We start from the raw sequence: 9448 nt of genomic DNA, 5'->3' as shown, positions 1-9448 counted from the left end.
TACAAACTGTTGAAACACAAAACATTATCTGTTTTCGTCTGCTTGGAAAAGACTTTCAAATGTCAATATCTGATTTTAATATTTCCATGGGTTTTGTTGACCTGACAATATTCAATCCAATTCCTATCATACTACTCTGTTAGGTATTCCAAGTGACTTTAATGCTCAAGATGCCTATCGTGTTTTAACCCAATCTAATCAACTTTAAGATATATTCACTGATTTTTGGCATTTAGCTTTTCGGGATGAAACGATTCGTCCTTTGTCTTAACAAGAACTGAATTGTTTTTCTTGTGGTGTATGCATTCCAGTTATAAAGTTCATTTAGGATATTGGTTTGCAAGAAATTTTCATGTTGTTTTGCGATGTAATCGTCCTCTAATACTTGGGTCATATATTAAGAACTTAGCCTCTACACTTTTTCCCTCTGAAATCGATTTCTCGTCCTTAACATGTCATATCATATGGACAACCTAGATAAATATTGTTTGGATTCTATGGGTTTGCTTGCCGGCACCCCTACTGCTTATTATTTTGTTCCTCCAGGTACAAGGACTACTCGTGGGAATATGGTTTTTCGTCAACGCCCGCATTTCGCCACTCGAGAACAAGAGGAACAACCATCGACTGTAGAGGCCCGTTTGAGCCAAATCGAGGCTAGACTTGGAATAATGGAAACCCAAGTCTCCACAATCCTTAACATCCTACAGAATCATTACTCCCAACACTAACCACGTCATTAACATGTATGGGGAGTGTTCTTAACTTTTTCTTTTTATTTGGGCTGCTGACTTTTATTTCATATAATATATGCTTGAGGACAAGCATAAATTAAGTAGGGGGGATGGATGGTAAATATTCATGATTTTTGCTGCATGTCTCTCTTTTGCAAGTGTTCAATCTTACTTTAAATTCATTCGATAGTTTATTTAAACATTGAGCCTTTAATCTCATACTTAGTTAATTTGGACAATTGGACAAAGTTTGAATTAAAATGTTCAAGTATATAGATTAGTCAACATTTGTGTCTTAAAATTGATATATGTAACTAGGTTTTTTTTTTGTATAGATTGATTGTTTGGAAAATTATATTTGCTTGTGCATAAATAAATAAGTAAATAAATAAGGGTTCAAGTTATGAGTGAAGTTTCGAAAAGGTGACCAGATTGAGTAACCGGGGTAAGGTGCTTGGGTTGTCATCTTATCTCGTGTCAAAAGGTTTAAGTGACAAGTCGATAACTTATAAACATTCCGCTAACTGAGCTTTCAAAAAAATAATAAAATAAAATAAGATTGTTTAAACTGAGTAACTAGGATAAGGTGCTTGGGTTGTCATCCTACTTCGCGTAAAAAGGTTCGACCACGTCAATAATTTTATTTTTCAAATGCATAGTTAATTAATAATGCCTTGCAAATTATCAGATTCAAACTCAATTTTATGAAATTATTTAGTTCGCATGTTTTAATTGTACGGCACTTGTTGATCAAACTTTATATTTTGAGCATTTATTTATTTTTTGCCTAAGTTGTTTACATTGATTATGTATGCAAAAAGAGGCTCGATTTTTTTTAAAATTGTAGAATAAATTTAATGTTTGAAAGAATATGATGCTTGAGAGCAAGCATGAGCTAAGTAGGGGGAGTTGATAGATATATTAATTTACATAATTCTTGTGTTTAATTTGGTTTATTTCTGAATTAATCCCTGCTTAATTGATGTTTTTATGATTTAATCTTGTCAGGGATGCAATTGGTCAAAAACGAGCAAAAAGGGGGCCAAATTGAAAGACAAATCGTTGAAGTGGGGCCAAACCAAAAAGATAAAGAAAGCCAAGGACTTATTATATATTTTGACTTTGTAAAAAGCTAAAAATAGAAGATATTATTTTGTTTTATTTAATTTTATTATTTATTATTTATTTAATTTTAATTTTATTTTATTAATTTAGGTTAGGCTATTTTTAGTAAACCCTATGTATATAAACAGGGGGTTTTAGTTCTTAGGAAATCATCTTTTAATTTATATTCCTACTTCTACTTGGAATAGGATTACTCTCTCTCTTGTATTTCTTTTTTCAATTTGGAGTTGGAATATCATTTTTTTTCTCTTTAATTTGACGTTACATTTTGTAGACTTGTCTCCAATTTTTTGTTTCTTTTCCATAATTGGGTCAATTGCTCTTCAAGTCCCCTCCATTCATTTCTTCACCATAATCATCAAACTTCTTTTCAAGCTCATAAAGCATGAACAACTTCATGCTTAACTAAATTTTATCTTAGCTTTAGGCTGGTGTTCTTTCCGGTCGAGAATTGTGAGATTCGTACTCGCGCTTGAAATCCTTCCAGTCGGTATTCACCTTTTTCTTAAGTATCGGGATTGACAACTCATCCCTTAAGGATAATTCGATTTCAAATCAAAAAGAGCTCGTTGGGTTGGAGTCGTATTTTTTGATAGTTGGAGAAATGAATTGGCCGTGCTGTATTTGGATCTTCGAGAAAAAATCGAGGAAGAAGTGATTGGGTTTAATCGACCCACGCGATTGAGGCTGTTAATTCGAGCTGGGTTCTTTAGAATGCAAGGCTACTGAAATCTTGAATCGGGAACACGTGTATCTCGGTTAGACTATCGGTAAGGGTTGGTTTGTAGGACGTTCCGGGACCAGCTACGAGAGGAAGAATTGGTGGTTAGGACGTTCTTAATCACTATAACTAGCTTATTGTTTGAAGGAGAAGATAAATTTTTGAGGATCGATTCTCAACACAGAATTTACTGAGTCTAAGGCTAAGGCTTATTACATTTGATTGCAAATCCCAATTTAATTTCTGATTTATTTACTTATTTATCTTAGTAGTTTTAATTGTTTAATTTCTAACCAATTTCAAAATCCCCCACTTTACTATTTATTTGCTTATTTTTTAGTTGGTACGTTTTGAGTCGTGGGCACGACTCTAGCCACGACCCTTGACACGACATTCTGCTCATAAGTACTTCTTTCGGAACTCTTCTTAAAAGAATTCCCATGCTATTCGCTCTCTCAATAAGACTGACACGAGAATATTTCACCATTATTAGGCCGAGTCTCGCAAGAGTGACACTCACACTTCATGCACTCCTCAAGTGTGCATGATAGCTCATCAAAGACCCTAATGGTATTCTCCAACCAAAACTCTGCTCTTTTTGGATCGTCATCTATATTTTCTCGAAATTCCTCGGCCCCGTGCTTTCTAATTTTATCTACTGGAGGTTTGTCTCTTCTAGCCATTTCTGCTCTTTGAGGAGCTATGTGAATGGGTCGAGGAATTGGGGGAGGTAGAGTATTCGGATTCGCACGAATAAACTCCGAGTACCATGTATCCATCATGTGGAGGTAAACTTCTCTAGCCTCTCCGGCCTGACTCATTGTCACGGGCCCGCTATCTACTGGCGCGGTCCCTTCAGCGGGAGCAGGCGCATTACTTTCCATGTCATCCACTATAGCCACATCAAGATCCATCTACTATATATATAAAGACACAATTTATTTCGTCAGGAGTCATCACACTGTCAATATACAATTATGGCATGCATAGCTAGACTCATACTCATGCTATGCTTGTCCTAAAATCGACTAAACTATAGCTCTGATACCACTAAATGTAACACCCTTACCCAAGTACGAGGTCAGGACTGGGCATGAGGCATTACCTGACTTAAACGTAATGCATACGATCATTTTTGAGTTATAAAAACTAGACCAAATTTAAAACTTCTCGCTCTTAATCTAAAAATTCTCAATAGGGACCTACAAGGCCGAAATCATCCTTAGGAAACTGTCCGAGATTAAACTGAACATCTTTAAAGAATTTGAAAAGAATGTAACTCGAGATGGGAGCACACACCCATGTGGAAAGATGACACGCCCGTGTAGCCATTTTAACCTGGCTGTGCTGAAGGCCTGTGTGGTTCACATGGCCTAAGCATAAGGGGACAGACTCGTATCCCGAGCCCGTGTGAATTAAATTCCAAATTCGAACCTACAGGGGTTTTCACACTGCTAAGCACACGCCCGTGTCTACGGCCTATGTTCCCTACATGGCCATGACACGCCCGTGTTGATGCCCGTGTGTAAAAACCTTTATATTCTATTTTTTACGTCAGTAACAAATTAGAGACACACGAACAAGGTGCACGCCCGTGGCCAAAGGTCGTGTCCTGCACACGGCTGATACATATGGACGTGTGTCTACCCCTGTGTTTACTACCATGTATACTGACTTGAAAATTTGAGCTGCAGGGGACACAGTTGAACAACGCGCCCATGGGGCTGACCGTGTGTCTAGCCATGTAGACAAAAATAGGCTATCTACCAAGCCTTTTTGCCACCCTTACTTACACCTACCTATAAAGAAATACATACCACTAATTCACACGGCCACACAAAGCTAATTCAACCACAACAAGATATCTAATACAACCACATTACACTTTAACAATCTAACAAGAACTTGATTAGTCATGCGATTTACTCATCTATAAGATCATCATCATTTGCACTTATCAATAACCAATATTAGCCACCATCCATGGCATTATACAAAATGACTAAAGAGCAATGACAAGTTATTCATTTGGCCCAAAACAATGTGACCATTACAAAAAGACTAGTTCCTATACATGCCATAATCAAAATGATAAAACTAACTATACCAAATGCTTTAGGGATAGTGTGACTGGCTTCTCCGATGTAAGGTGATGTTCCACGAGCTACTTTTGCGGCACTATAAGAAAATGGAAAGGAAAAGAGGTAAGCATAAAGCTAAGTAAATTGCATGCAAATAATGAGTAACTGTAGGCTACCATAAGGGATCATACTCCCAACATATCTCTATTTGCACATAAAAGTAAAGATTCATAAAAACTACTTGTTCATATTGTTTCTCACCAATAATACAACATTGGTTTGAATTCACATTTCATAATTCGTGTAAAATACACAAGTAGTCATATGCATAACTTACTCACTTTCCTCCTTTACTAAACATACAACGTAAATGAAGCTCGTATGTCGTAATACTCATTTAGGTACCTGTACTACTCACCACATAATCATAAGTTCTCTCATTTTGATATACACCATAAATCTCCCGTTGAACCATTTGGAATACTATAGGATATTCAATAGCCCTAAATATGGGATAAGGTACCGACGCCATGTCCGAGACATGGTCTTACACTGGATAGCACATCAAAGTCGATGCCATGTCCTAGACAAGTCTTACACTAACTTTCATATATTGAGGCCAATACCATGTCCCAGACAGGTCTTATATTGGCTCTCATTTATTAGTTTCGATGCCATGTCCCAGACAGGTCTTACACTGGCACACAACAAGCTGATGCCATGTCCCAGGCAGGTCTTACACTAGCTTGTATATCTCGAGGCTGATACATGTCCTAGACATGTCTTACACTAGCCCTCGTCTCAATGCTGATGCATGTCCCAGACATGTCTTACACTAGAACACATATCACCCAACGTCATGGCATAGATATCCAATTCTATTCCTAAAGTTCAACTGGGAGTCTTCATTTCATTAATTTCTCATCATGCATACTCATATTCACAAGCAAAACAATATATGCAATATCAATTCCATCGCACATCATAACAATATAGTTGCATTATTAACAAACTACATACCGCAGATTACAAAATGTAAGCGACTAGTCGATTTAATCTACTTGCTTGGCTTTCCCTTGGTTTAGGTTCGGATTTTGTATTTCTTGATCTAAAATAATAAAAATTCACTCATTTAGTCACTAAATAAATTTAGACAATCAAAATTCACATTTTTGGCAAAATGACCATTTTACCCCTAGGCTCAAAAATCAATTTTTATCAAATTTCTTCATTCCTTAAGCCTAGCCAAACCCTTTTTACTCTTATAGCAACCCAAAATTTCTATTATTTCACCACATTACTATCTATTTTACAATCTTTACAAAATGGTCTTATTAGGGTTTTCATGAGATGTTCTTTCAAGAAAGTTGTTTATTTTACAACCATAACTCATATTCTTCCATAAAATTTCAGTTAACAACATATATGTTTTCATGGAAAAACCCTAGACTCTCAACCATTTTGCAAAATAGTCCCCTCATCAGTTAGGTCATGCTACAAGGGTTCCAATAGTACCAAAATCATCAATAATAACTATCTAAATCACTTACTTGAGAGAGGAATAAGTGGCTGAATGATAAACCGTAATTTATACATATTTCTATCCCATGCTTAGCACATTTTATGGATGATTTTTCCTTAAAATAGAAGAGTGAAAGGAATGAGAAACGGGCCAAAAACGGAGAAAATGGGCCAACATACGAAATCAACATGGCCTGGACTTCCTCACACGAGTAGACCACACGGTCATGTCCCTTTGGCAAGGTCAAAGCATGATTTACACAGGTAGATCTCATGCCCATGCCCGTTTAACAGGCTTGACCACAGCCTTAAGCAATCACACACGGGCGTGTCACACGGGCGTATCCCTGCCGAGCCCAAGTTTAGTCCAATTCAGAAAAGGTCAATTTTGAGGGCTCTTAGGAATTCCAAAGCCTATTTAAACACCTGAGGAGGCACTTAAATAGGGGACGCAGAGGAGGAAGTAATGAATTGCTTAAGGAAAGCCATAAATACCTAAGGGGAATGAAACCTAATATGGATCTTGTTATTATTATCTGAATTGTATGATAAATATTTGACTTGTTCTTAATTATGTGTTCTTAATTCTTGTTTTGATATTCCAGGATATTGATTCAAGTTAAGCTTTTATTCAGAGGAGGAATAGACCCTGTCTAAGAGTAAATTTGTCATAATTAATCAGAGTTGGTTGCGCGGCTAGAGATAGGGTGACAAGATTTTGCCGGATTAGGGTGAAACTTAATAGGGGGATCCATATGCAACCCTAGGACGTTAATTAAAAAAGAGATTTCAATTATTCAATCTAGGGTTAGACGTTGTTAGTCTCGAGAGAGATAATAATATAACTTAGGGATCTTTACGGAACAAGTTGAATGAATAAATCGTTCGATTCAGAGTCAAATAACAAGTGAAGTCTAGGTGGATTTTTCCTTAGGTATGGTCTTAATCAATCAAATTTTCCAAAAAGTATTTTCCCCAAATTTCTTTTCTGTGATTTCTTAGTTTAATTAATTAGTTAGATAAACAAAACCCTTTTATTTTTTAGGCTAGATAATAAAATGAAAGTTGATACTAGTACTTTTAGTTCCTTTGGGTTCGATAATTCGGTCTTGCTAAAGCTATACTACTGTTCGATAGGTACACTTGCCTTCATCGTGATAATAGTTAGTTTTAAGAATGATTGATTATAAATATTTAAAACCTGTCACGAATATCAAGTATAAAGTTTTTGGTGCCGTTGCCGGGGACCTAAGATATTAGGAACACTTGATTTTTATTACTTTAGCCATTTTACTTTTATTGCAATTAAAATTTTTATTTTCTTTTCAAACTCTTCATTTATTTTCTTCTGACATGTTTTTCTAGTTTATGACCAAGAGAAACCCGTCAGGACCATTACTGTTTGATAGTGAGATCGATCGCATAGTTCGCGAAACCGAAGAGAAATAAGGCGAAGCTTACATTACACAGAAGAGCAAGAGTAAGATATTTCAACCACCACCGAAGAGATGGCTAAAAACCAAGAAAATCCGCTACCTCCTGCGATTGCTGTTAATCAAAATCCTGCTCTGTGCACTATTAATGATTATGCTAAACCTTCTTTAACAGGAACTGAATCAAGCATAGTTAGACCTGCTGAAGCTGTAAATACTTTTGAACTGAAACCTAACACAATTCAAATGATACAACAATTTGTTTAGTTTGATGGTTTGCAGGATGAAGATCCCAACGCTCACTTAGCAAACTTTTTAGAACTATGTTATACATTTAAAATTAATGGCATTTCTGATGACACCATTCACCTTCGGTTATTCCCTTTTTCATTAAGAAACAAAGCTAAATAGTGGTTGAATTCGTTACCACAGGGGTCAATAACTACTTGGGAACAAATGACTGAAAAGTTCTTATTAAAATATTTTCTGCCGGCTAAAACGGCTAAATTACGTAATGATATCTCTTCTTTTGTGCAGATGGGTTTAGAGATACTCTACAATGCATGGGAGAGATACAAAGACCTTTTGCGAAGATGCCCTCACCATGGGTTACCACTCTAGCTACAGGTTCAAACCTTTCATAATAGCCTTAATCCTTCGACTCGACAAATGGTTGACGCAGCTGCTGGTGGAACCAACAATAATAAAACACCTGAAGATGCCTATGAATTTATAGAGGAGATGTCACTGAATAACTATCAGTGGCAAGTCATGAGGACAAAGCCAACGAAAATAGTCGATGTTTATAACGTCGATTCGGTCACCATGCTCTCTAATAAGGTAGAATTCTTGAATAAGAAAATTGACGGTTTTCTTGGTTCTTCACAGGTTCACCCAGTATTGTAGTAAGAAGCAAATGAAAGTGGATCGAGCAATTCAAAATACCCGCCTTATGGCCACAACATGGAGAACGAGCAGTTAAATTACATGGGTAATAATCCTCGATCTCAAAACAATCTTTATAGCAATACTTATAATGCAGGTTGGAGGAATCTCCCAAATTTTTCATGGGGAGGCCAAGGAAATTAGAAACCACCACCCCTTCCAGGCTTTCAGCAACCACCATACTAGTAGGAGAAAAAGCCAAACCTTGAGGAGATGCTAACCAAATTCATCTCGGTGTCAGAGACTCATTTTCAGAATACCGAGATGGCACTCAAAAATCAACAAGCATCAATCCAGAGACTCAAAACTCAGATTGGACAGCTCACCAAGTTGATTTCTGAATGACCACAAGGTAGCCTGCCAAGCAGCACCGAATCCAACCCAAGGGAGCAACTCAATGCAATTGCCATTCATGATGAGGAAGGGTTAGTGGCAAAACCAAGGCCAGAACCGGTGGTAAGCGAAGGTAAGGATGAGGTAGGCCAAAACAAACAAAAATCGGTAAGTACAGAATATAAACCTCGTGTGGCATACCCCAATGCAACAAGGAAAGACCGCTCAGACGAACAATTTGGTAAATTCCTTAAACTTTTAAAGAAACTACATATTAACGTACCGTTTATTGAAGCACTTTCGCAGATACCGAACGCAGTCAAATTTTTAAAGGAGTTTCTAGCAAATAAATGAAAGTTAGATGAAAGGTCGCATGTGGAGCTGAACGTGGTTTGCTCAGTCATTCTTCAGAATAAGCTACCCAACAAACTAAAAGATCCAGGGAGTTTTACGATTGCTTGTTTAATTGGTAGTTTAGATGTTAATAATGCGTTGGCTGATCTAGGGGCTAGTATCAATGTTATGCCTTACAAATTGTTCAAGCAGCTAGGTCTA

The 9448-nt window shown here is 36.9% G+C and overlaps 1 non-coding gene across 1 annotated transcript; it reads right to left on the bottom strand.

Annotated features, from left to right (window-relative positions):
- Positions 1-8119: 8119 nt before the first annotated feature.
- LOC121205345 (small nucleolar RNA R71) lies at positions 8120-8226 on the bottom strand. The gene has a single exon (XR_005900426.1). It is a non-coding gene; the product is annotated as a small nucleolar RNA R71 (small nucleolar RNA).
- Between the last annotated feature and the right edge of the window lie 1222 nt (positions 8227-9448).

Source organism: Gossypium hirsutum, chromosome A08 (genome assembly GCF_007990345.1).
Source record: "Gossypium hirsutum isolate 1008001.06 chromosome A08, Gossypium_hirsutum_v2.1, whole genome shotgun sequence".
Lineage (NCBI taxonomy): Eukaryota > Viridiplantae > Streptophyta > Magnoliopsida > Malvales > Malvaceae > Gossypium > Gossypium hirsutum.
Note: the sequence above shows the minus strand (reverse complement) of the source record. Positions and strands in the feature narration are given on the sequence as shown.